This window comes from Cricetulus griseus, chromosome 2 (genome assembly GCF_003668045.3).
Source record: "Cricetulus griseus strain 17A/GY chromosome 2, alternate assembly CriGri-PICRH-1.0, whole genome shotgun sequence".
NCBI lineage: Eukaryota > Metazoa > Chordata > Mammalia > Rodentia > Cricetidae > Cricetulus > Cricetulus griseus.
The window spans coordinates 407,834,677-407,862,292 of record NC_048595.1 but is presented as its reverse complement, the minus strand read 5'-3'; positions in this window follow the sequence as shown (position 1 = coordinate 407,862,292).

The following is a 27,616-nucleotide window of genomic DNA, read 5'->3' as shown; positions in this document are numbered from 1 at the left end:
GGTTAATCTGGGAATTTCCAAGGGACCCCTTTGGCCAACAATTCAATTGGCTGTAACTCAGTCATGGTACTGGAAGCTTCATTTGGTTATAAGAGATGGCCAGTTGGGGCTCTATTACGATAAATCTTTCTGCCAAAAGCCGCTGAGCCCCACCGCCACATGTAAGCTTTATGGCAGCCGCCTGCCCAAGTTAGGCCCAAATGAATACACAGAGAGACTTGTATTAGTTACAATGCTGCTTGGCCAATGACTAGGATTCTCATCTGTTAGCTCAGTATCAATCATCATACATCTATATATTTTATAAGACTTATCTTATCGGACGCCTTATTTGCGTCCCTCCTAGCTGGTAGATCACATCTTGCCGCTGGAGCAGGAGCCTAGGGGAAAGAGAGCAACACTTCCTTTTTCCTCTTCTTAAATATGAGTCTCCTTGCTATGTCACTTCCTGTCTGGAACACCACTTCTCTACTACATTTCCCAGAATCCTCTTTGACTCCTAGTCCAGCCTAACCTGCTGTCTCATTGGCCAAGCAAGTACTTTATTTATAAACATACACAGAAGTATTTCCCCCATCATCTCCTCTTTTCTGTCTAAATAAAAAGAAGGGTAACTTATTTTTTATAATAACTGAAGAAAACTATAACCATAACTATCTGTCTTCAACTCTATCAAAGACCATAGAAGGATAATATATAAACTCTTGAATTGACAGGACATCTTGCTACCTGGGCAGTCACCCAAAGTTCCTCTGTAAATGTTGGGGCATCCATCTTTAGCCTATAGGCCACAGTATGTCTAACACACTCCTCCATTTTAACAGGAACCCTTCAGTTTTGTAAGTTTAGCAGTCATTTTCTTGTGGGTCCTGCATGTCCAATTTATATAGCAACAAACAGTCCAGGCAAGAGCAGTTTCTTGCCCAAATGGCTAGTCTTGCCATGTTGAAAGCAAACTCCATAACGAGTTTCTTCGATGCCCATCCTCCTTTCTGACATAATTGGTGTGCCAGGAGCAGTTGTGTCTCACTGCCAAGAAAAACCCTAAACCATTTAAATGCCATATTTCTGTAGGTCTTTGAAAGGTTTGAAGAATACCTAGCCATCTCAAATATATCTCTATATCTAGAAAACCTAACTAACCTAATTATAAGTTTTGACTATTATAGGTAAAAGATCTGTATAAACATAATACCTAAACAAGAGTAGACATATACATATCACAAAACTGACCTTAAAGTTGTATCAATAAATGAAAATCTTTACCAATTTAAAGTATTTATTCCTATATCTTATTTCCTTTTTCTTTTTTTATCATTTATAACCAACCTCATTTAAATGAAAACAAACATTTATAAACAATACTTGGGAATATGGGCGTCGTTCTTTCTAAACTGCTTCCTGCTGATTGGGGGCGATGTTTATATACCATTAGGATCATGATAAAACATAGAAACCTGACCAAGTCTTGTTTTTGTAGTCTGTAAGGCTGTATCATCTCAGCTTTAGGGGGTCTTGCTTGATCAAACCATATTAGTCTGGAAGGAATCAACAGCTTTTGATTTTCTGTGGAAATACAAGTAAAACCTTTATTTCTAAGTAGCCTGTCCTTAGACTTAAACTTTAAAGTTAAAGCATTTTTAAAATGTATAAGTTGGATTAATTTAGCAGTATTTATAATCAAATGTATTTTAGCAGCAGTAATTCTTTCCTTGGCAATCAAACAAATTAAAGACAACAGTATGGCATTTAGTATCCAGATTCTCTGTATATTTTTTATCTCTAGGTGGCTTTTTTATTATTTTACTTTTACTTCCTTTTGTTTCTTTTTTTTTTTTTCTGAGACAGCGTTTCTCTGTGGAAATCCGCCTGCCTCTGCTTCCTTCAGCAAATCCTACCCGTGTTGGCCACCACAACCGGTTACTCTATTTCCTCCTGTTACTTTTTCTCTCACAAGCTTACATATATTTTTAAATGTATTGTAAACCTTTAGAGGTTTTTCTTTATCTTAATCTGTCTTTAACATCTCAGAAGTCCGAGTATAACGCCCAAGAGCACCGGGACAGTGTGAGCATATGGAAGCTGCTCCAATGCCTCTCAGCAGCCCGACAGGGCAGGCTGTGGCGGCAGGTTTCCCTCTTTCTCTGGAAACCTTGGGGCATGGGGTCATCCCACTCCTGACACCATTCTGTTACGATAAATCTTTCTGCCAAAAGCCGCTGAGCCCCACCGCCACGTGTAAGCTTTATGGCAGCCGCCTGCCCAAGTTAGGCCCAAATGAATACACAGAGAGACTTGTATTAGTTACAATGCTGCTTGGCCAATGACTAGGATTCTCATCTGTTAGCTCAGTATCAATCATCATACATCTATATATTTTATAAGACTTATCTTATCGGACGCCTTATTGGCGTCCCTCCTAGCTGGTGGATCACATCTTGCCGCTGGAGCAGGAGCCTAGGGGAAAGAGAGCAACACTTCCTTTTTCCTCTTCTTAAATATGAGTCTCCTTGCTATGTCACTTCCTGTCTGGAACACCACTTCTCTACTACATTTCCCAGAATCCTCTTTGACTCCTAGTCAAGCCTAACCTGCTGTCTCATTGGCCAAGCAAGTACTTTATTTATAAACATACACAGAAATATTTCCCCCATCAGGGCTCTGTCTCCATTTATATTTGGAGACTTCATTAGGCTTGCCTTTATGTATTCTACTGCCTTAGGTTTCCATTCCACTCCTCAAATGCCCATCAATTCCATCAATCCCTGGATTCCTTCTCTCAACCCCATCTTCTCTCTCCCACCCAACCTGATTATCCTGTTCCTGACCCCCACTGCCCTCACTCCAGCCATACAAATCTATTTTTCCCTTCCAGGGAAATCCATTGTTTCCCCATAGTGCTTCTAACTTCTCTCGGTCTATGGATTGTAGCTTGGATATCATTTACTCATATTATCCACATATAAGTGAATACATACTATGTTTATCTTTTTGGTCTGGGTTACCTGACTAAGGATATTTTTTCTAGTTCGATCCATTCACCTGCAAAATTCATTATGTCATTTTTTTTTTGGGGGGGTTTCAAGACAGGGTTTCTCTGTATTGCTTTGGAGCCTGTCCTAGATCACATTCTGTAGACCAGGATGGCTTCAAACTCACAGAGATCACCTGCCTCTGCCTCCCGAGTGCTGGGATTAAAGGTGTGTGCCACCAATGCCTGGCATGTCATTATTTTTTAAAAGATGAAGAATATTCCATTGTGTAAAATGTACCATATTTTCTTTATCCATTCTTCCTTTGAGAGACATTTAAGTTGTTTCCAGTTTCTGGCTGTTGTGAATGGAGCAGCAATGAACATGGTTGAGCAAGTGTCCTCATGGTAGGATGAAGCATTCTTTTGGTATAGATCCAAGAGTGGTATAGATCAATTCCCATTTTTCTGAGGAACTGCCATGCTGATTTCCATAGTGGCTGTACAAGTTTTTACTCACACCAGGAATAGGTGAGTATTCCCTTACTCAATATCCTTGCCAGTATGAGTTGTGGTTGTTTGAAAAAAAAAATGGCTCCCAAAGGGAGTGGCACTATTAGGAGGTATGGCTTTGTTGGGATGAATAGTCTTATTGGAGGAAGTGTGTCATTTGGAGTTAGGCTTTGAGGTCTCATATATGCTTAAGCCACGCCCAGTGAGATAGACTATTTCCTGTTGCCTGTAAGTCAAGGTGTAAGAGCGCCCAGCTTCTTCTCTAGCACCATTGTTTGCATGCATGCTGCTTTGCTTCCTGCCTTGACGATAATGGACTAAATCTCTGAACTATAAGTGAGTCACCTTAGTTAAATGTTTTCCTTTATAAGAGTTGATGTGGTCATGGTGTCTCCTCACAGCAATAGAAACCCTAACTAAGACAGCTGCCACATGCTTTTGATCTTAGCCATTCTGACAGGTATAAGATGGAATCTCACAGTACTTTTGATTTGTATTTCCCTGATGAGTGAGGATGTTGAACACTTCTTTAAGTGTTTTTGGGCCATTTGAGTTTTCTCTATTGAGAATTCTCTGTTTAGATCTATACCCCATTTTTAATTGTATTGTTTGCTTTTTTGATATCTATCTTCTTGAGGTCTTTATGTATTTTGCACGTTAGTCCTCTATCAGATGTGGAGTTGGTATAAATCTTTTCTTATTCTCTAGGCTGCTACTTTGCCCCATTGATGGTGTCCTTTGCCTCAAAGAAACTTTTCAGTTTCTTGAGGTCCCATCTATTAATTGTTGATATTAGTGCCTGCTCTATCAGTGTTCTCTTCAGGAAGTTGTCTCCTGTGCCCATGAGTTCAAAGCTATTCTCCACTTTCTTTTTTTTTTTTCTTTTTTTTTCAGATTCAGTGTATATGGTTTTATGTTGAGGTCTTTGATACAATTGGACCTGAATTTTGTGCAGGGTGATAGATAACGATCTATTTATATTTTTCTACATGGTGACATTCAGTTAGAACAGCAAGAACAGCACTGTCTTTTCTAGTGTGCATTTCTGGCTTTTTCATATATATATATATATATATATATATATATATATATGTGTGTGTGTGTGTGTGTGTGTGTGTGTGTGTGTGTGTGTGTGTGTGTTTTCAATTTTATTCCATTGATCAATGTGCCTGTTTTTTTGCCATTAAAACTTGAAATTGGGATTGGTTTGATCTCCAGCAGTTCTTTTATTGCTCAGGAGTATTTTAGCTATCTTAGGTTTTTTTTTTTTTTTTCCATATGACACTGAGAATTGTTCTTTCAAGATCTGTGAAGAATTGCATTGAAATTTTGGTGAGCATTGAATTCTGTAGACTGCTTCTGGTAGAATAGTCATTTTTATTGTGTCAAGCCTCCATAAGCATGGGAGATATTTCCATCTTCTGATATCTTCCTCAGTTTCTTTCCTCAAAGATTTGATGTTTTGTGATACAAGTCTTTCACTTGCAACATGTGCCATCTTTCCAGACCCTATACTAAACTTTTTTTTTTTTTTAACTCACTTTGTACTATTTTTTCTCTTAGGTTCCCTAAATCATCTAATGAGAGTGTTGATCAGTATAGAGGTAGCATTAGCCACATATGGCCATGGAAATTTAAATGATTTAAATAAAAGAAAGCTAGGAACTCAATTAATTGCAGTAGTGGCATTTCATTTGCTCAATAGTCACACGTATGAGGACTAGAATATGATTTCTCTCATTGTAAAAAGCACCATAGGACAACACTGTCATATAACTTGTAGTTCTCTTGTAAAGATCTAGTTGCCGATCACATGCTTTCTGCCCCAAACATCAGAGTGCTATATAGAAATTGAACTTCAATAGAAACATTCCTGAATATTTTCCAAGATAAATTTAGCATTTATGCTCAGCTGTCAATTCAAAGTGCACAATGCATGTACAGAGTTTACACTATGTCACCCACTGCAAATTAATAATTCTAAGTCATTGCCCATGTACTGTATTCCTGGCACTTGATGTACATTTTCCCTCACTCAACTCTGGTAGTAGCATGGTGAATTGAATATTATCCACATTTTTCCAATAAGGCACCTACAACTCAGTAAATACAAACAGCATACCCCAGGTCTCACAGTAAATGACCGAGTTGGCTGTGGAATGTTGACTCTGATGGATATGCTTTGTGTCACTAATGTAAGAACTAAGTAGAAAAGCAGTTGGCAATAAACAAATATAAGTTTGTTCACATAATCTGAAGTTGAAGGCAATTTCTATTTCTCTTTATTATTTACTCTTGATAGTTTTTTCCCCTCACTGTCTTGGCAAAGCTGATTCAGATTTTTATCTTTCTAAGATGAAACACTTGTTTGTGTCTTTCTTAGTCCTTATGCCATTTGTGTTTTTTCCCTTTCCGGTTTAGAGTACAGACATACACTAAATATTTCTGTCTAATAACGATCTGTGGGCAGGGCTGGGTTTCTGCAGAGCTGAGAAGCACAGGGTTCCAAAATACAGATGACGCCTGACAGCTTGTGACGATGAGGCAGTCTCTCTCAGAGGAATCACTGCCTCCTTTTGTTGATCCAAATTTTGTTTCCCTAATGATCCTGCCAATCTGTCTCTTATCAGATTTAGGATGCCAGAGAACTATTTAAAAATAAGATAGATTTTTCTCCTTCTAATAGCCATTTTTTACAAGGTGCCATAGTGATGAGCCTGTCGCCTCTCATCTGCCTCCTGGGGGGACTTGAAGTCACCTTGCCGGATAGTTGAAACTGTTGGCATCCAATTGTATACAGAAAATGTGAAGGAAAGAGAATTTAAAACAGAACTTTTTACTGAGACACACACAGCTTCAGCAGCTGCTCTAGGAGGGTACCATCAAATACCAACCCTGCCTCAAACCCGTGGGGTTTATTTTCTAGTTCAGTCTTGAAGGGAATTTGCAATAGCGAGTGTCTACAGCAGTTGAGGCTGGCTAAGATTTAGATGACCCATTTCCCTTATCTAATGAATTCAGGCCCCGGAAACTTTGCAGAAGCTTTCAACTGACAAAACACCAAGAGAGTCGATGTGAAATTGAAAGACAGCTGGCGTGGACTCGCAGCCTCTGGAGTTTAGCTCAGGAAGCTGTAAAATTGCACAGCTGCCTGACTGTCAGAATGAAGATTCTGGAATGAAGATAGTCAAAATATTGCTAATAGACGAAGAGCTTCATGCCTAAAGCCTTTACTCAGCAGAAAAGAGGCTTCATCTTAAAAAATGAATGCACACAACACTTTCACATTTATCTCCACTTTGCCAAGATGAAATAGAGTAGAATGGTTCTATCTCCATCAACACAAGTTAAAAGAAAGTTCATTAAGTTGGAAGAATATTTAACATTTTCTTTTACAAATGGAAATTCAAGGGGTTTAGTATGGTTTCCTTTTTCAAACTATCTCTTTCTAAGTCCCTGGGCTTCAGAAGCCTTGAGGACTATTGAACACATTGCTTTATTATGCAGTAAGAAACTTGTCAGGATGTCTTGTAAGAATTCATGTAACAAATTATTAGGTAGAGAAATAAGCTGGTTGGCCACAGTGTTTCCAGGCAATAAATGATCTCATCAATTATACATTTATATGTCTCTTTTAAGTAAAAGGAAACCCAAACTGAATGACATTTACAACATAACTGAAGATTTAACTGATGGGAAGATCCCAGGATAGTAAAAATACAGTTTTTGGAGATGTAATTACAAGACTGACTGTCTTTATGAGAACTTACCATTTTGGCTACGTTTTCAAAGGAACTAGTTATGGCCATCCGTACTGCCCATCAAAACTTTTCTGAAACAAGGTAAAATAGTAGGAGCAGGGGAGTAGGCTGTGACAGGGTGATGTGTAGCAGGTGTGAGGCCTTGGTTTAATCCTTAGCAAAAGAACAATACAACAAAAGCTACTTGTGTTTAATTAATATGGAATTTTTGAGATGCTTGTCAGCACTTTGATTTAAAAATAGTTTGCTTTTTATAATTATGAGACTTTGTAAGACTGCAACATGAAACAGTAAATGTCAATGTGGTAAAATAAAATGCACCTGTAGAGTAGCCATGGATCTGTCACTGTCCTAAAGCCTAAGGAACATAATCTAGGTTTCTCTTTGGCCTTAACTGGGCACACCCTTTTATTCATTTCTTCATGTCTACATCCTTCTCTCCTACGGTGCTTTGTGCTGCTACTATGGAGCCTATGTGCTTGCTTCCCTGAGAGATGCTGAACCCCTTGACACCACGAATCAGGTCTTATTCTTCAGCATTGGGTGATTCAGAAATTCAGTGATGACATCAAGGACTACGACTGTCCCCATCTTCTTATTTACATCTTCGTTGATGATGGTTGGTTCTTCTTGTGGTCCTAGGATCATTACCTTTGGCTTCTTGTTAAAGTTGCCCTTATTCTCAAGCTTATTTCTTCAGTCTGGTGTCATTGTTCAGGCCCAGCTTTGGGTCACTATTACTAGGGCAGTACCATGCATTAGTTGACCAAGATCAGAGGTTAAAATTTCTTACCCAGTCATAGTATGTATCACACAATACTGTGGTTTCTTAGGGCTCTCTTCTGGAGATGAAATCATTCCTTCATACTGCAATGAAGCATTTACTTTTGGAACTGAGGACCAATCTCAGAAAATGGATGCTGGTTTCCCATTGCTAAGATGCCATGAATGGATGCTGTTTCCATAATGTTGAAAGTCACTGCACATGTTTTATTAGATACCATTTCTCAAGTCTTTTGACTGGGAGCTCTTGGTTCTTAGGACAAACAGGTAGAGAAATGATGCTGATTTACAAGATTGAGTTTATTTTTTCTAATGTTTTTCCTTGTTGGTGTTTGCTGTTTTTAAGATACAAAAATGGCATCCTGTTATGCAATATAGTTTGTTTTTTAAACTACATAGTCATTCTCCCATTTCAGCTTCCTGGAGTGAAGACTATGCCACCGTGCTTCATTTTATGTCCTGCAAAGCTTCTGTAACATGACTTTGATTCTAGCTACTAGTTCTGTAGCCCTATCTAAGTTATGGTCTGGCAAGAAGTATAGCGGTTTCCTCATGTCTTTTCATATTTCTTAATATTTCAAGACGTAATTTATTTTCCTGGCTAGCAATTTTTTTCCTCTGATTCACTTCTAATCCTTCAAAATCAAAATAAAAGACAACCGCTCCCAAGTCTTCTTTCTGTCTACCATTCCTGCATTTTGTACACAATTTTGTCATTGCTTCCCCACATGACATTACTCTGATTTATTACCAGTCTTCTGGATTCTGAAGGAGTTGAAGGTGCCATTTATGCCCCATTCAGTTTTGTAGTCCCAGAATTTAGAAGAGAGGCAGTGCCAAATATCTACTGAATTGAGTTGTTTACTTAGTTTATTTTTAAAAATTAAAATCAGTATAGTCTACAGTTTAATCCAGGCAGTGGTGGCACATGCCTTTAATCCCAGCACTCAGGAGGCAGAGGCAGGCAGATCTCTGTGAGTTCGAGACCAGCCTGGTCTACAAGAGCTAGTTCCAGGACAACCTCCAAAGCCACAGGGAAACCCTGTCTCGAAAAAGAAAAAAAATGCCCATAAATATCAAATGTTTCAGTAGTTAACTATAAACTTGTTTTTCACCATGATTTATTTTTCAATTGAAATAGAATAAATCACTTTCTCTTCTCCCTCCAGACCCTCCTGGCTACCCTCCCTAGAGCCCTTTCCTTGCCTCCCACTCTCAAGTTGACAGCTTCTTTTATTATTGTTACACACATATATATGTATTTGTGTATACACACACACACACACACACACACACACACACACACACACACACACTCCCATGTGTACACACACACCAACATACCAGGAAGTCTGTTGTGAAATAGTCTTTCCTAGGAGGATTGAGAACTCATGTAAAAAAAAATCTTAGTTATTTCTTTTTCGTGTATCAGTGTTTTCCTCGCCAGTTTGTGTGTGTACCACATGCGAGCCTGGTGTCTGTGTAGGTCAGAAGAGGCATTGGGTACCTTGAAACTTGAGTTATAGACTGCAGAGAGCTTCTATGTGGGTGCTGGTTTCTTTTAAGTAGCAGCGAATGCTCTTCATCACCTAGCCATCTCCTTAGATCTCATTCTCTACTTTTTTTATGAGGATATGAGTGCCTGTGCCATGACACACACAAAGAGCTTAGAAGACAACCTACGGTGCTCAGTTCTCTCCTTCTACCACATGGGAACCAGAACTCAGATTAGTGACAAGAGCCTTTCTGGGATGAGCTATCTCCTTAGCCCCTGAAGTATCATTCTGAGAGTCCATGTATATTTGTCTACTCCTTTAGCTTTTAAATAATAAGCCTTCTTAAGTATATCTAGACACCTTTTTAATATGTTCCCAATAATTTATAATTGTAAAGTTTAACAGCTGTGTTTTGAGCCTATCAAAAGATAAAAAACTTAACTGCAGGTTTAGCAAGCAACATTTTAAATCACATTTTTAAACTGATATACAAAAAAACCCCAAAGCATTGCATTCATTTGGGTGGGGAGCTATGTTACATTTGCAAATATGGATCTGATGTACCCTGCTCAGATCAGATTAAAATCAGCTTTTTCCTCCAATATTCATATTTAAAGAGAACATGTTAGCTATTGGCTTGGATCTGAAGTAACCCCTGCATGTTCATGATGTGAAAGTTTGCCCTCAAGGCAGCAGTGTTCAGAGATGACTGGGTTATAGAGTTCCAACTTCATTCATGCACTCGTCCGCTTAACGACTGTGAGGAGATAGTGGAAACTTCAGCTGGGAAAAGGTATGTCCTTGGAAAGTAATTTTATCCTCTGCCTCTTTCTCCTCTTTTTTGCTTCTCAACCCCATGAACTGACAGCCCAATCAGCTATATACTGCCCTCCCCCACCCCACAGTGGAACCAGATAGCCATGGACTGAAAACTCTGAAATCATGATCAGGACTAATCTGTTCTTCCGTGTGTGTGTGTGTGTGTGTGTGTGTGTGTGTGTGTGTGTGTGTGTGTAACAGAAAGAGAGAGAGAGAGAGAGAGAGAGAGAGAGAGAGAGAGAGAGAGCGAGCGAGCATGCATATGTGTGTGTATGTGCTTCTGAACCCAAGGCCTTGCACACACTGGGCAATGCACTATGCTGGGCTGCGTGCCCAGCCCCCCCTCCTTCCAGTTGATCTCCCTCACATTTTTCATTTCAGTATTCCATCAAATTTGACTAACACAGCATTCAAACTTGTTCCAGCTTAATGAAATATATAGTAAATTATCATTTTGCATAATCATGTTAGGAAATAGCACAACAGAACTTCTAACTTCAATCTAATTGCAACACAACTTCTATTGATCAATCTTCCACCATCTCTCCCTACCCCACTCCCCAGCTTCTCCTGACCACCAGTGTCCTTCCTCCTTATATGACCACCTTTCTGGCTTTCACAAACAAGTGAGGTCAGGTGGTACCTGTCTTTCCAGATCTGGCTTATTTCACATGACAGTGATTTCCAGTCCCATCTGTATTGTCATAGAGCACAGTTTCATTCTTTTTGTTGTGACTAATATTTTGTGATGTATTTGCATCAGTTTTTCTTAGTCCATTTGTCACTTGTTGTGCTTTTAAAAGTTCACTAGATTTTCCACATAAAGTAATAATTAGGTGAAATCTGAAGTCTGAAGACATTTTCTTCTTAAAAATACATGTGGCATACATCTGCCTGTCCTATGGGCTTACTTGTAGAAGGCGGTTATTTGTTCTTCTTATTAACTCTATGAAACAGACCATCCATTTCAAAACTTTCCACTCTTAATGATGCCCAGTTTCTCTAGGGAATATTACCTCTGCTATGGTGAGCAGGCTTGAGTGAAGGGTTCTTTACTCTTCAAGGTGTGTAGCAGAGCAAGGCTCATAAGAGTCACTTTTTAATTTAATCTAGAGGGGAAAACAGTTGGAGCTGGCTCATACAGTGGTGATACCCAGATAAACTGGCCATTACTTCGTGTTGTTTGGACTAGTGGAGGTATTCTGTTCTTCTTTCCTGGCTTCTCCTGGTTTTGCGCCCCCCCCCACCATAGTCTTGCTGTCCATTCCCTTTCTGCTTAGTTATGCAGTCAGTTATTGCTTATAAAGAACCCAAGCTCCTGTGACACTCAAGGTCTGTCCACCCTTTATTTGTTCTCAACCACATTATAAAATGACATCTTTGTCAACTTCATTCTTGATTCATATGGATTTTACTGTTTCTCATAAGGGAAAAATTCCAGGAATTGAGTCAGCATAACTGTGTTACTTGGCAGATCGAGTCAATTTTGAAGTTGTTGCTTTAAATCACATTTGCATGGTCTTTTTCACCTGCCAAAAAGACTAGCTGCCTTCTAAGTAGTCCCCTAGCCACCTCTACAAGCATGGTAAACAGTTTTTAAAGAGAGTTTCAATCTTCAACATGGAGATAATTTCCTCGCCTTGTGTTTTTATGGCATCAGCTTTCTAAAACAGGTGTCTTTTTCTTGTTTCCAAAGAGCATCATGATAAAAGAGATATGTGTACCAGGTACCCATTCAGTCTTAGAGCATTGAAACCATTCACCTCCACTTACTTTTTGGAAAATTAATAGTTTTAAAACCCAGGAAAAGAATAAAAAGAAGCACAGTTGTATATCTCCTATAACTTTCAGAATTTTTTATTTCGTGTGTGTGTGTGTGTGTGTGTGTGTGTGTGTGTGTGTGTGTGTGTGTGTGCTCCAGTGCCCATGTATTATGATGCATAGATGGATGTTAGAGAATAACTTTTGGAAGTTGTTTCTCCATTCTACTACGGGTAGCTGGAATCGAACTCAGTTTGTAAGGCTTGCACAGCAAGCACTTTTACCCGCTGAGCTACTTCTCTAGTGCCTTTCACAACTTTTACAGCATATTTCAAGGGCTTGAACTCCATCAGTGAGAAAGAAATGGACATTATTTAGATGAAGGTTAAAAGGCAGAAATGATATTCTGAAGGAAATGTCTGTCATAATTGAACTTTTGAGCCACAGGGGTAAGTCAGTACTTTCCCAGGGACTCTCCAAAAATCCTTTTGTAGGCTTTAAAATACGAATGCCTTTAGAATGTCAAACTTATGTTTCTTCAAAGGGAAGCAAATCCTTCTGGAATATTAAATGGGTTTATGAAGGGAAGACTTTTGGCTAAAAGGAGATCAAATATTTTCTTTTATCAAAAGTTCGGTTCATCACTTTGAGTGAAAAGATTGTGGAATAGCTGCTAAGATTACAAAGGAGTCTCGGCTGCTTCGGATAATGATAGCATGTGGCCAATTCCATCTTCTGCCTTTGTGCTTGCTTTACAAGAGGGCTCAGCATCGGTTCTCTTTTGTACTCTTTTTTGTGTGTGATTATAGAACTTGATTATTATGGGATTGAAAATTGTAGAGGTTTTTTCCTACATTACATCTAACCTTGTGAGATAAATTACCCACTGATGTTAAAAGAAGGCAAATGAAATGAAATGCTAGGAATATATATATATATATATATATATATATATATATATATATATATTTCCATTTTTAGGGTGTCAGAAGAGTAAGGATGAAGAGCATCTGAAGGAAATCCTTAAGTTGATGTGACAGGAGTTTTCTGAAGACAAGAAATACCACAAATGGAGTGTGTCCTAATATTCTCTCTGAGTTCTGGGGGCTGGAGGGCTGGAATGGAGCTGTCTTAGGGTTGCTTCCTTCTATGGACTTTGAGGAAAGGATTTGGCTCAGCCTACTATCATTGGCCTTCAGACACTCAGCTTCTCTCACATTTTCACATGGCCTCCCCCTTCAGAAGGACACAAAACATATTGACCCACTCTAGTGTCCTCCTTCTCAGTCGGTTATTTTTCTAAATGCTATCTCTCCAAACAAAGCTTCTCCCCATGTAGAACTTGATCATATGAATTAGAAGGAAAATAATTTAATCAACAAGGTGTGAAGATAGAGGTTTCTGTCTGGTCCCACAAAAGCTTTGCCCCAAATAAACACAAAGACCCTATTTTAATTATAAAATTGTTGGCTGATGGCTAGGGCTTCTGATTGGCTAACTCTGCCTTAATTATTAATCCATAACTACTAATCTATGTATTTTTACATGGCCTTATCTTACCAGAGAACACCTGGAGCATCCTATCTTCTCGGTCTTTACATGGTGCCTCTCTGCCTCTCTCCCCTGCATTCTCCTCATCTCCTGGCCCTGCTTATGTTCCTGCTTCTACTGGCCAATCAGTGTTTTATTCATCAACCAATAAAAGAAACATATATACAGAAGGACATTCCCTCATCATCTCCTCTTTTCTGTCTAAATAAAAAGAAGGGTTTTAACTTTAACATAATAAAATTATATATAACAAACAGTTGTCAAGTAAGAACTATGGTCCATTAACATTTGACAAAACTTAAAGAAAATATTCTATCATCTATCCTATCTTTGTGAATCTAAAGCTTTATATGTAACTTATATTTTATCATAACTAAGAAAAACTATATCCATAACTATCTGTCTTCAACTCCATCAAAGATCTCAGAAGGAAAAATATATAAACTCTAGTATTGATAGAGATATCTTGCTGCCTGGACAGTCATCCAAAGTTCCTCTGTAATGTTGGAACATCCATCTTCAGCCCATAGGCCACTGTGTGTCTGTCAGACTTCTCAGTGAAGCAGAAAATTTTAAACAGAAGCTAAGATAAGCGGTTCTTTGGAGGGAATTCTGCACAAGAAGATAATGCAAGTTGGTGGGGGCATCTTGACCTTGGGTTTCTAGAATAGAGTTGGGTAATTTTCCATGGGTGTCTCCATCAAGAGCATCATATTCTTGTTAAATCTGAAATGTTGTCAGTGAGAACACAAGATGGAGGAACCTTTGTACTGTTTTGTCCTGTCACAGTATGCTGAAAGGAAAATGTTAAAAATAGATTCTTATACCTGGCTGAAGAAGAGAAAGTCATTTGGCCCTTGCTTTCCTGTTTACAAAGTGAGGGATTCAGCTTTGATTCTATTTCTTGGTACCAGTTTCCCTAGAATGATGAATACAGTAGTATGTAACTGGTCCCATTCACCTCTCTTGCCTCTTTCTTGTACTGCCTGCTTCTTCTCTCTGGAGCTTCTAATGAATCTGGGTGAGTGTGGAAGTCTTTCTTCCTTTTCTGTCACACATTTGTACCTTTGCTCAGGTCGTTTCCTATTTGGGATGTTCTCCTTTGTTCTTTATTTTCACTGTCAGACTTTTACTTGGTCTTTAGCTCAGACATCTGTTTCCGCAAACCCACCTTTGAGACCTTGGGCTTAAGTAAAGATTATTTTTTACCATTTCTAAAGAACTATCTGTGATATAGATTGTAGATATCTTTGTCTCCCTGGTGACCACACAAATGCCTCACTTACAGGACACATTTAGAAAATGAAGGAGGGAATGAATTCACTTAAATGACTAAAAACAAGGCTGGAGGCAGCAGGGACTTCCAAGGTACCTCCCCTACCTCCTGCCTGGCAGATGAAAAGTTTCCAAAAAGACAGTTAAGAAAGAGCATGGCCTGGAATCCATATGGAGGCGCATAGTGGAGAGAGATCAGCTCCCTGGAGATGGCACCATAGGTTACGGAAACTCAGCAGGTATTCATGCCTCTAAAACACAGTCCAGAGTGACATGTTCCATAAGTATGTGACTCAGAAACTCCATTACCAACTAGAAATGGTGCTCTCTGGACACTGTGCTGCTCAAGCTCGTATTTTCTCAGTCGCACATTACTTCTGCTATGATGTGGACTCTTTTTGATATGACTGAGGAGGAGTGGAGAAGTAGTCGAGAATCCACACAGTGCCTATTTTAACTCTTTCTCTTTTGGGAGTGTTTATTAAAGGCATTGCTGACAGAAACTTCCAGGGATAATGTTTTAAATAGAAAACAATTCATGTTTTCTTAAACATTATCCTCTCTACCTTATTGTTCTATTAATTCCTTCCAAAGTACTGGTTGAATCCCTGTTATCTCCAGGGAAGGATGTGATGGAGTAACTCATAGAAATAATAAGAGTTTTCCAGTTCTTTAAAAACCCACAAACTTTGTAGTGAGGAGGGAATTCCTAGAACAGGGAAAGTTCCTTGAAGAAATGTGCTTTTCAGGATGTGTTAGTCTCAAAGATGGGAGGAGAAAGACCAGCAAGCCAAATCACCATGGCCAAATGAATCAAAGCAAGCTTTTTTCCCCCCGTGTATAAGAGCTGCCTCCCATTTTGTTGGGGCTTCAGAGGATAGCACTGGGCATGAGGAAGACAAGGTTTTTATAGCTCAGGTGTAGGAAGTTTCCAAATGGGGGATTTGGTGGGCAACAGGAACAGAACCAAGGCATAATAAGTTAGTCATAAGGACCTCCTGAATCAAAGACATGACTGCAAGGTGATCATAACAAGGTAGTTACAATGACAGGATGTCATAATAAAGTTTTGAAACAAAGGTAAGGTTGCAAGATGGTTATAATAATTTTTAAAACAAAAACATGGTAGCATCTCCTGGAACAGGTGGTAAAGAATCACTTGTAGTTAGGGTTATAGGTGGGGCCTCGCCCAATGCTTGAGAAACAGGTTTAATCATAAACAGGAATGAACCTAGTTTGTCTTCCCTGTAAGATGGCTTATAAGCCTAAGATGTAGGCAGCCTGGTTCATCAGGTGTAAATTAATTATCCTGGGATTGGAGTAAGAAGAAAGTAAAACAAATATTCTAATTAATTAATTAGTTAATTTTTTTCAGCTCAATCACAGTTTCCCCTCCTTCAAACCCAGGCCCTCTCCCAACCACCCTCCCATCCACTCCTCCTCCTTTCTTTTCAGGAAAACATAGGCCTCTGAAGTATATCAACAAAACGTGGCATATCAAATTGCAGTAAGTATAGGTACCTCCTCTCCTATTTATGTTGGATGAAGCAACCCAGTAGAAGGAAAGTTCCCAACAACAGGCAACAGAGTCAGAGATGGCCCCTGCTCCCACTTGAGAAGACCCATAAGAAGACAAAGCTATATGACTGTAACATATGTGTACTTGGCCTAGTTTAGTCCCACATAGACTTTCTAGTTGTCAGTTAAGTCTTTGGGAGACACTATGAGCCTAGGTTAGTGTGTTTTCCTGTGATGTCCTTGGCCCCTCTGGCTCCCATAATCCCCCGCCTCCACAGGATTCCCCGAGGTCTGCCTAATGTTTGGCTGGGTGAAGCCTCTCTGATGACAACTGGGGCGAGGCAACATCTGTGAGTATAGCAGAATATAATTAGAAATCATTTCATTGCCTTTTTCCTCCAGTTATGTTTGTTTTTATCCTAGGTCTTTGGGCAATCTATTCTCTGGGTCTGGGGCCTCCAGGCAGTGTCAGGGTAGGCTCCCCATCATGGTGTGAGTCTCAATCTGGTTTCCTACTCAATCTGGTTTCCTACTTCCATAATTGCTATGCCACCTTTACTCCAACATATCTTGTAGGCATGGCAAATTGTAGGTTATATGGTTGGGTTGGGGGGTCCCAATACTCTCCACTGGAAATCTTGCCTGGTTACAAGAGATGGCTGGTTCAGACTCTGTATACCTATTGCTAGGAGTTGTAGCTGGGGTTACCCTCATAGTTTCCTGGGGGTTTCAGTGATGTAGGTGCCTTTGTGTTATCCACACTCCTTTGATGAATATCACCTCATTGCTCACTAAGATTGATCTGGATGGACTCATTTCTTTGATCAGTTTCCAGTGACCTGTTTGAAGCGAACAGATGTTTATTCACAGTTGCCAAGACTAAGTCACAAAACAATGGTGTTAGGCCCTGAAACATAATGCTCCAAAAATATGTTGCTCTTTTCTCTGACCAATTTTATCTCAACCAAATGAAAAGCCTTTCTAATCAGTCAAAATCCTCTCCACCTTCCTTTTGCTTTTTGCCCTCCCCCGAAGCTCAAGGTGAGGCTCTCCCAGTTCTCACCTGATTCAACAAAGAAGCAATGACTCTTCCACATTCCTTCCCCATGTTTTTCTTAACTTTACACAGGAAAAAGAGTGAAATATGTCAGCACACCTAGTAGCCTTTTGTCACACCACAGTCCTCTATTTTAGTTACATAAAATCACCTAGAATCATAGTATGCTTGACAGTGCTCAATAGACTTTGTTCTAGGCCATTGTATGTTTCTAAGCCTGTTGAGTTTCCAAACCCACAGCCATGATTCTCTGACACTCCTGTTTCCACCCTCACTGCAGTGAAAAATACACATGACTTTTTAAAGTCATGTTGGATTGGTGTGCAATAATGCTATGAGATTGTCTCCACAAATATAATAAGCTTGTGTAATTTCTCTCCAACTGATTTGGTGTCATTTTATTTCAGTGAACCTTCAGAGAATGAAGACACCTAGCCCCGACTATAACCAGAGAAAGGATTTCAGTGACTAAATGTGGTACATGGACAGAGAGAGAGAGAGAGAGAGAGAGAGAGAGAGAGAGAGAGAGAGACTGACTTAGGTTTAGTTCCTACACTAAGCCAACAGACAATGGCCATCTCTGTTGTTCCTGTCCCCATTGGCTTCTCAAGTATTATTTGACAACCTACATTAGAAGCAAAATAAGTAAGTATATCAGTTATATGAAGTTGACTTAATACAATATGGTGAAGCTGGAAACTTCCTTTCTATCTAATGAGCACTGGCCTATGGGCTGTGGGAACATGTGTGGACCATCCTCACCCAGCAATGACTACCTGGGGTTTCACTGCTTTAGAGCTTTGTTTACACTCTTGCCGTTTTTTTGCTTTGTGTTTGTTAGTTTCTGGTTAGGGCTTTGTTCTCCTTGCCATCTCTTCTTGTAACTGCTTTCTTATCCTTCTATTCTCTTTCTTTATTGTATATTTTACTATTTTGTAAGTTTTCTTCATCTTTTGCAGTTTTTTATGCTCTTTCTTTGTGCAGAGTTTTCTAATCACCTCAATGTTACCCATCTGTTGTTACCATCTGGTGTCTTAAAGGACTGAATCCCCGATCAAATTGTCATTCTTCATTAAGTTAACTTCTTGGAGGTCTCCGTTTTCTCTTTAGTAAAACAGGAGGATTTTACTTCCCTCATAGAGACATTTGTAGAATTTAATGATGTATGGTGCATAATGTACTTAGAAAATTTTTCTACACTTAAAATGGTGGTCTTATAGTTTTAATATGTTAACGTAACCTGAACTTGTTACTCAATTACATTCACCCCAAACTCTGGGTGATTGGCAATGGATGTATTAGATCCTAGGCTGAATCACATTGAAGAAAATGGGCAAGGCCAGAAAATAGCAAACATGTTTGGATGAAGAGTTCATAATTAGTCTTAGGCAGGCTGGCACTTCTTTGTTCTGTCCAGTTCCTGTCTTCTGCAAATGTGAGTTTAGAATTCTAATCTAGTCCTTTCGATTTAGGGGAGAGCAGGAACGATAGTACTTTCATAAGTAGTTTCTTGAAGTTAATAAGATACTTCTTCAATATTGGAAAATATTAACTTAAAACCCAGTTTATTGGTTGTATTTGGCCTACTGTCTATGACTTTGAAATCTCTACAGGAAGGAAAGATTTATTGAGCTGGTTTGGATCAGTGGTCTCTTCATCTACAGAAAGCTCTATTATTTGTATAAGATGTAACTGATATTCTTGCAAGGGTATGTTTACAAGGAAATCCACATGAAGCTATCCAAAGCAACCTTGATGTAATGAAGCCTCCAAAGGGTGAACAGAGTTATGTGTGTGTTTAACTCTTCTAAAATGAATAACAACTACAACAAAGGAGGTGGGAAATGGAAAACTAACTTTGGGAAGCATTACTTTGCTTTAATACTGTGAGTTTAAACAAAAAGAATGGGTGTGACTGGGCCGTGGTGGCACATGCCTTTAATCCCAGCACTCGGGAGGCAGAGGCAGGTGGATCTCTGTGAGGTCGAGACCAGCCTGGTCTACAAGAGCTAGTTCCAGCCTCCAAAGCCACAGAGAAACCCTGTTTCAAAAAAATTAAAAAGAATGATTATGAATATTATATTATATTTAATAAGTTTGTTTCTCACAGAGTATGAGTCAGCAATTCTGACATAATTTAACGTTTTTGTTTTTTAAGTTCAACAAGTAAATATGTCACAGAGAATGAGAGCCAGGCTTTTCATAGTCAGAGAAAGAAGCAGAAACAAAGAAAAGAAGGATACTAGGATGAGTCCTGTGTAGCCAGACTTTCTTTGTACCACCAGTTCCCAAATAATGACACTGAGACTTACTAATTAGGAAAGCCTGGCCTTAGCTTAGACTTATTCCTAGCTAGCTCTTATAACTTAAATTAACCACTTTGTATCGATTTATCTTCTGCCACATGGCTCTTTACCTTTCCTCATTCTGTATGTCTGACTCCCATGAGATCTGGCTGGCAAAAAACCTGACTTTCTCTCTCTTCCCAGAAGTACCAACTATTCTCTCCTGCCTAGCTATTGGCCATTCAGCTCTTTATTAAGCCAATCAGAAGGCACCATAGGCAGAGACACATCTTCAGAGTATACAAAAAGTGTACAACAGGAGATAGACAATTAATAAATGGGACCTCCTGAACTGAGAAGCTTCTATAAGGCAAAGGACATAGTCAGCAAGACAAAACAACAGCCCACAGACTGGGAAAACATATTCACCAACCCCACATCTGACAGAGGGCTGATTTCCAAAATCAAAGAACTCAAGAAGCTAGCCCCCAAACACCAACTAATCCAATTAAAAAGTGGGATACAGAACTAAATAGAGAATTCTCAATAGAGGAATCTAAAATGGCAGAAAGACACATAAGAAAGTGCTCAACATCCTTAGCCGTCAGGGAAATGCAAATCAAAACAACTCTAAGATATCATCTTACACCTGTCAGAATGGCTAAAATCAAGAACAACAATGACAGTTTATGCTGGAGAGGATGTGGAGAAAGGAGAACACTCCTCCATTGCTGGTGGGAATGCCAACTGGTACAGCCACTTTGGAAATGAGGCAATTTCTCAGGAAAATGGGAATCAATCTACCATGAGATCCAGCAATTCCACTCTTAGGCATATACCCAAAAGATGCACATTCATACAACAAGGACATCTGTTATGATAAATCTTTCCACCAAAAGCCAGCGAGCCCCACCACCACGTGTACACTTTACGCCAGCCGCCTGCCAGAGTTAAGGCCCCAATTAATACACAGAGAGACTTGTATTAGGTTCAAAGCTGCTTGGCCAATGACTAGGACTTCTCATCTGCTAGCTCAGTCTTAATTATCATAAATCTATATATGTTACAAGACGTATCTTTATAGAGGATGCCTTTTGCTGGCACCCTCTCTTGCCAGTGGCTCACATCCTGCCGGTGGAGAAGGAAGGGGAAAAAGGGGAAACCCTTCCTATTTCCTTTGCTTAAATATGAATCTCCTTGCTATGTCACTTCCTAGCTGGATCACCACTTCTCTACTACATTTCCCAGAATCCTCTTTGACTCCTAGTCCCATCTAACTTGCTGTCTCATTGGCCAAACAGTATTTTATTTAACAATCAATAAGATAAACATATACAGAAGTACTTCCCCCATCACACACCTGCTCAATGATGTTCATAGCAGCCTTATTTGTAATAGCCAGAAACTGGAAGCAACCTAGATGCCCCTCTACTGAGGAATGGATGGAGAAAATATGGTACATTTACACAATGGAGTATTACTCAATGGAAAAAGACAATGGAATCTTGAAATTTGAAGGCAAATGAATGGAACTAGAAGAAACCATCCTGAGTGAGGTAACCCAGTTGCAAAAAGACAAATAGGATATGTACTCACTCATTTATGGATTTTAGATCAAAGCAAAGAAGTAGCAGTCTACAATCCACACCACCAGAGAAGCTAGGAAAAAAGGAGGACCCTAAGAAAGACACACATGTTATCCCGGAGAAGGGGAAAGGGACAAGATCTCCTAAGCTAATGGGGAGCATGGGGGGAGGGGAGGGGGAGTTAGAAGAAAGAGAAGGGGAGAAGGGGAGAAGGGGAGGGGAGAGGAGGACAGGAGGGAGCAGGAAGATCTAGTCAGGGGAGGAACGGAGGAGAGCAAGAAAAGGGATACCATCATAGAGGGAGCCATTATAGTTTCAAAGAGAATTTTTGTACTAGGGAAATGTCCAGAGATCTACAAGGTTGACCCCAACTAACAATCTAAGCAATAGTTGAAGGGCTACCTTAAATGCCCTTCTCCGATAATGAGATTGATGACTACCTTATATGCCATCCTAGTGCCTTCATTCAGTAGCTGATGGAAGCGGACACAGACACTCACAGCTAACCACTGAGCTGAACTCTGGAATCCAGTTGTAGAGAGGAAGGGGTGATGAGCAAAGGGGTCAAGACCAGGCTGGTGAAACCCACAGAAACAGTTGACCTGAACAAGGGATTGCTCATGGACACCAGACTGATGGCTGGAAAACCAGCGTAAGTCTGTTCCAGATCCCCTGAAGGAGGAAGTCAGCTTGGAGGTCTGGACAATCTACGGGGCCACTGGTAGTGGATTAGTATTTACCCCAATACACAAATGAACTTTGGGAACCCTCTCCTCATAGAGGGATACTCTTTCATCCTGGACACATGGGGGAGGGCCTAGGCCTTGCTCCAAATGATATGACAGACTTTGAAGATCCCACAAGGAAGGCCTCACCCTCTCTGGGGAGACAAAAGGGGTTGGGATAGGGGGAGTCAGTGGGGACAGGGGAGGAGGGGAGGGAGAGGGAACTAAGATTGACATGTAAAAGAAACTAGCTTCTAATTAAAAAAAAAACAGAAAAAAAGTATACAACAGGCCTAAGATGCAGGATTAAAGTCAGAGACACGGATTAGAATTCATAAACATTGTTCAAACAGAATGATGCTCAGCACTTCTACCCCCATACATGTTCTAAATTTAGCAACTTGAGCTTGCAAAATTACAAGTCAAGGAGAAACTTCAATTTCAGATGCATTATGGTTATTAATCACTTGACCCTGAGATATGGAGATTGTCCTGAATTATGTGTGTGGGTCCCATGTTCTCCTAAGTGTCATTGTGAGTGCAGAGGGGCATTGGAGCCAGAGTCAGTATGATGACACACTTTGCAAAGGATTTGTTCAGCCACTGCTGGAATTGAGGACAGAAAAGAGTTATGAACCACATTTAAGGATTGTGAAATCAAAGGCTGTAGTTGGAATAATTTGAGCAACAACATAGTTAAAGATAGTGTGGGATATAACTAAAGAAAAAATAAAACATTAAGAATATACTCATTTAAATTTTGTATGATAGTGGAGAAAGCCCATCAGTAATTCCTTATTAGAAGAAATTGAATAAATATTTAAAAATTAAAAATAGAGAAGGTAGACTTCTACAATTTTTTAAAGGCAAGATTTATAGATTGATGCTAAATCATGGACAAAAATATAATTAATGAATTTTTGCATAGTTTAAAAGTATGAGTCTCTAGCTATTTATTAACCATAAAGGGAAAGGAGTAACTTTATAGTGAAGAAAGCTGGCAGACATCACCATAGCTAAGATCCAAGTTGTTATCACATAAAATAGCCACCACGTTCACTGGTTGCTATGACTTTGAAACATGAAGAATAGTCCAAGAGTCTGAGCATTCTTCTGAATACTGTTGTCAAGAACTGGAGGCTTTGTTGGATCAGGAGGAAACATTGAAAAACGAACTTGAACAAATTCAACCTGTGGCATAGCTACAACACAGAAGGAAGCATGATAGACTTCATGGAGGTGACAGACATTCAGAAAGATCTCCTAGGAGAGGAGTTGGCCTCAGATACCATAACAGAATCCACAGGCTAGGAAGCTTAAACAACATGAATTCCTTTCTCAAAGTTCTGAAGCTTGAAGTGTAAAGATCTAGTGTCAGTAGCCTCCCTTGCTTATGGGACTTCCTGGTCACAGGTGGCTTGCCTTCTTGCTGTGGCATTGCATGCTGTCTTTCTGTATCTACACACTGCTGATTCTTTTCTTCTTTATGAAAGGCATCTGTTCTATTGGGTCAGGGACCAGCCTTTATGTCCCTCTTCAACCTCAGTTTGTTCTTTAGGTCTCTGTCTCCAAGTGCATTGGAGGTGAGGGCTCTAATATAAGAATTTGTGGAGTCTGGAGAGGAGAGTCAGCCCATACTATGCATCCAGGGTTGAAAGGTCTCAAAGCAAAGAAAGACACCAACAATATCAGAGGAAGATACTATGTCACAGTGACTTAGTGGCTAATAAGTGGTCGAATTTGGTGGACATAAAACAACAGCTGTAAGAGAAATGGGTTCTTGTTCTTGGGGCTTCCAAGGCATCAGGCTGGCAAAAAGAAGCTGCTGACATCAAGGTATATTAGGCCACTGTGGGTAAACCATAAAGAGCACAATGAGCACAACGTACAATAGCAAGAATGATAACAAGAACTGGAAAGATCTGGTTGCGTTGGACACTACAGGAAGAGTTAACACTACAGTTATCTATGGGGTTGGTCAGTAGTTCTTATGCAGGTGTTCAGAGCTATGTGAGCATGACAGGCTCACTAGTGAAGACTTTCAGAAATGTGAATTTAAAGATCGGTACTTTTAGAAACATGAATTTAAAGACTGGAGAGAAGTTGGGCTTCTCTAGTTTTGGGAGTCTTCAGTGGAGGGATGATAGTAGAAATGAAGTACAGAGCTCAGCCTACTTAATAGTGGGAAGAGCCCTCTGTGACTCTCATTTGAGACCCTGGCTAGGATTGTCTTGCCTGGCCAGCTGCAGGATGGATTTTAGAAATAAGACTTTTGTGTTTCAAAGACATCAAAGCAGACGAGGTTTAAAGAACGAACACTGGATTTGACAAATTATGATCAACCATCAGTGACATTTGAAAATGTGTCTTAAAAGAAAAGCAGTTCAAAACAGAAGAAAAAGCAAATGTGGACCACAGTGAATCGGCGCACCTTCATTCCCAGCACACACAGGGGTGATGAATAGGTAGGCAGAGACCTGCTCCTTTTTAAATGCTAGCTCTGTTCATAACACAAGCCTCTACCTGACAGTGCTCAGCTATTTCATTTCAAACACCGGCGTTGGCATTTTACAGTGGCCCATAGCATCCCCTGAATTCATTTGATTCCTGGGGCTTGCACAGTAATTGCTGAGAGAAGAAGCAATCTGACTCACTCGGTTGTGTAAGGGCAGTATGTTTTATGACTTTTTCATCTCATAAAACAAAGCTAATTTTTTTTCCCTTACAGTTGGGAAAAGCTTTAGATGGAGATAATACCTGACCTAAGGCCCCAAGTTTATGAGTCCAATTTATTCCCTCTGTAAATTCCTGGGACAGCTCTATGTGAATTCTCCCACAGGGTGTGAAATCTTATTTTATTCAGGTGTTCATGTCTTTTCATGTAATTAAGCAATTATTTTCAAATGGATTAAATTTTTAGTAGGCTTTGAAAGACGTTAGGAAAAACAGCATTCTGTTGTATTTCTGTGAAGACTTAATCCTCGTTCAAGGAGTGTTTATCTGTTGAAGATACAGCAAATATTAGCATCACTACTTTGTAGACAAATTGTATGATGTGCTGAAGTTGTACTGAAAGTCAAATGTGGGGTTTCGTGGACCAGAGCATTTATTATTCTGGTCTCAGCTCTCTATTAATACCTGTTTCTCTTTCATGTCACCCCTATAAAATGAATTTACATAATTTTTTTCTGAGGAACAAGAGGACAAACTCATGAACAAATTCTTCTTTTTTTCCACAAATACTGTTTGAGAATGGTAGTTGTTGCTATGGGTTACAAGCTTGCTTTCCTATCAGCGAATTGCAGGTTCTTTGTCTAATACACACCATATCTTACAGCCACATTCTACCAGCTTTCCTAATTCTTTTTCAGCACAAGCATAATCTCAATAAAGCCAGAAGTTTAATACAAGTTGATACAGCTTGAAGGCATACCTCCATTCTTTCTTTTCAAGTAGGTTTATAGATATTCTCACTCTTCACCAAAGAAACAGATTGCTCACGTGATGTTCAGGTCACCAGGCCAAAAGACAACCCAAACTTCTGAATTTCTCAGTGTGTGCACATTCAAAACAGCTTCCCAGATCTTAAAAGATCTAGTTTTTCCAATGAAGGAGGCACGAAGCTTCATTTAAGGATTTAACTAGATAGGAAGCATCCGTGAATGGGCTATTCAAAGTGATGCTTTCAGCCTGTTTCCACAATACTACTCACTGGGATCAACATATGTATCTGTCTATATAGATATTTACAACTGTAGATATAAGTCAGAGAGACTGTTGTTTCTCTCTGATGAGCAGCCTCATGATTATGGGATCAAGGAACTCAGACCTCAGAAGGTAGTGTTTCCAAACTAGACTAGGAAAGGCAGAGGGAAGGTTTCTGGGGAAATGAGCCAAATTTCTCAAGAGCAACAACAATGCAAGCCACCATGGGGCCAGATGTACTCTTTCTCTCAAGAGCAGCTACAAATGTTTGTAAGTGACAGGCAGCAAACAAAAGAGGAATCTAAAGTGGCATGCATAACCATGATCAACATAATTTACACCTAGTTGTAGACTAAAAGACCTATCTCCAAAATGTCAGTGGGTGCCTGGCTTTTTATCCGGGCTGCTAATGATCCATGTTGGGTCCTCATTTCTGTGCACAGAGCATCTAACCAACTAAACACAATGTAAAAAGAAAATATTCAATAAATTGGAAGACAATGGTAAGGAATTTACTCTGAACACTATGTAAAACACACTGATAATTATGGTAAGAGATAATTTAAGAGAAACATAAGAATGCTGTGTTATGATTTACGTCTAATGGTTATGTGGTCTAGCTGTTACTTTTCTTGTCACTGTGACAAAATTCCTGAAGAAGTGACTTCAGGGAAGGAAGGGAAGGCTCACTCTGGGTCACAGTTCACGGGATACACTGTTTCACAGCAGTGAAGGCATAGGATGGTGGTGGTGGCTCCATCTACAGCAACAGGAGTCTGTTGCTTGGCTTACTCTTCACACCAAGACCTCATTCCTTAGAAGGGAAAGCAGAACTGGAGCCAAACCTGGGCCCAGCAGTAATTACCAAAGCTCCCCCTCAGCAGCAGACTTCCTCCAGCTGCACCTACTTCTAAAAGATTCCACAACCTTCCAAAACCTGAATAAACATCTGGGGACCAAGTAGTCCAACACATGAGCCTAAGGGGGACAGTTTACATTCTACCTAGAACAATGTAAAAAAGCAGAGTTTAAAGAGGTAATAGAAAATATCCTACAATTGGAGATTATGTTGGCTGTTCCAACAGCGGGACTGAGGGCTATTAATTTCTATAGACAGAATAGTTTGAGTTGTCAGACTAAAAATGCACTTGTATAATAATATGGATCAGTAACTGCATTTATATTTAGATGTTTATAGTAAAATTGCTGCAATATAAACATAGAGAAAAAACTGGTTATTGCCAAATGAGTGGCCATTAAAGTGACATTTAACTTCTGTTAATAGATGTCATAAAACACCAGAGAAAGAATATTCTTAAGTACCAAAGCAAAAATATCATAAAATCAAGGACAAAATGTCAGGTTTCAAAAATCAGATCATATTACTTTACAGTTCTCGGTTTTTTTCTGAAAGAACTACTAAAGGGTGTGTTTCAGTAAGAACACAAGAGAATCTGGAAAGATGTAGAGTAAGATAAAATAATATGAAGTGCATTGTCTTTTCTAGTGTTGTGAAATATCTGTCTGCATCAGAATTATATAAGTGAATTTCCTTTGTGGTTGGTTATTACTTAGCTTTATTTAGTCATATATAAGCTATAAAAGAAGTCTCCCCAGTATTTGCTAATTCAGAATGTCTATCAGAAAACTCCCAGAGCTTCTTGTGTTACCCTATCAAATTCTAACACTTTTCTAATCCTGAGAGCAACTGGCATGTCTGTTTACTCTCAGCTTGTGTATTGACTCTTGCTACCATCACCTGCTCCATAGAGTAGATTTTTAACTGTCATTAGGCTGTCCATGAAAGCAT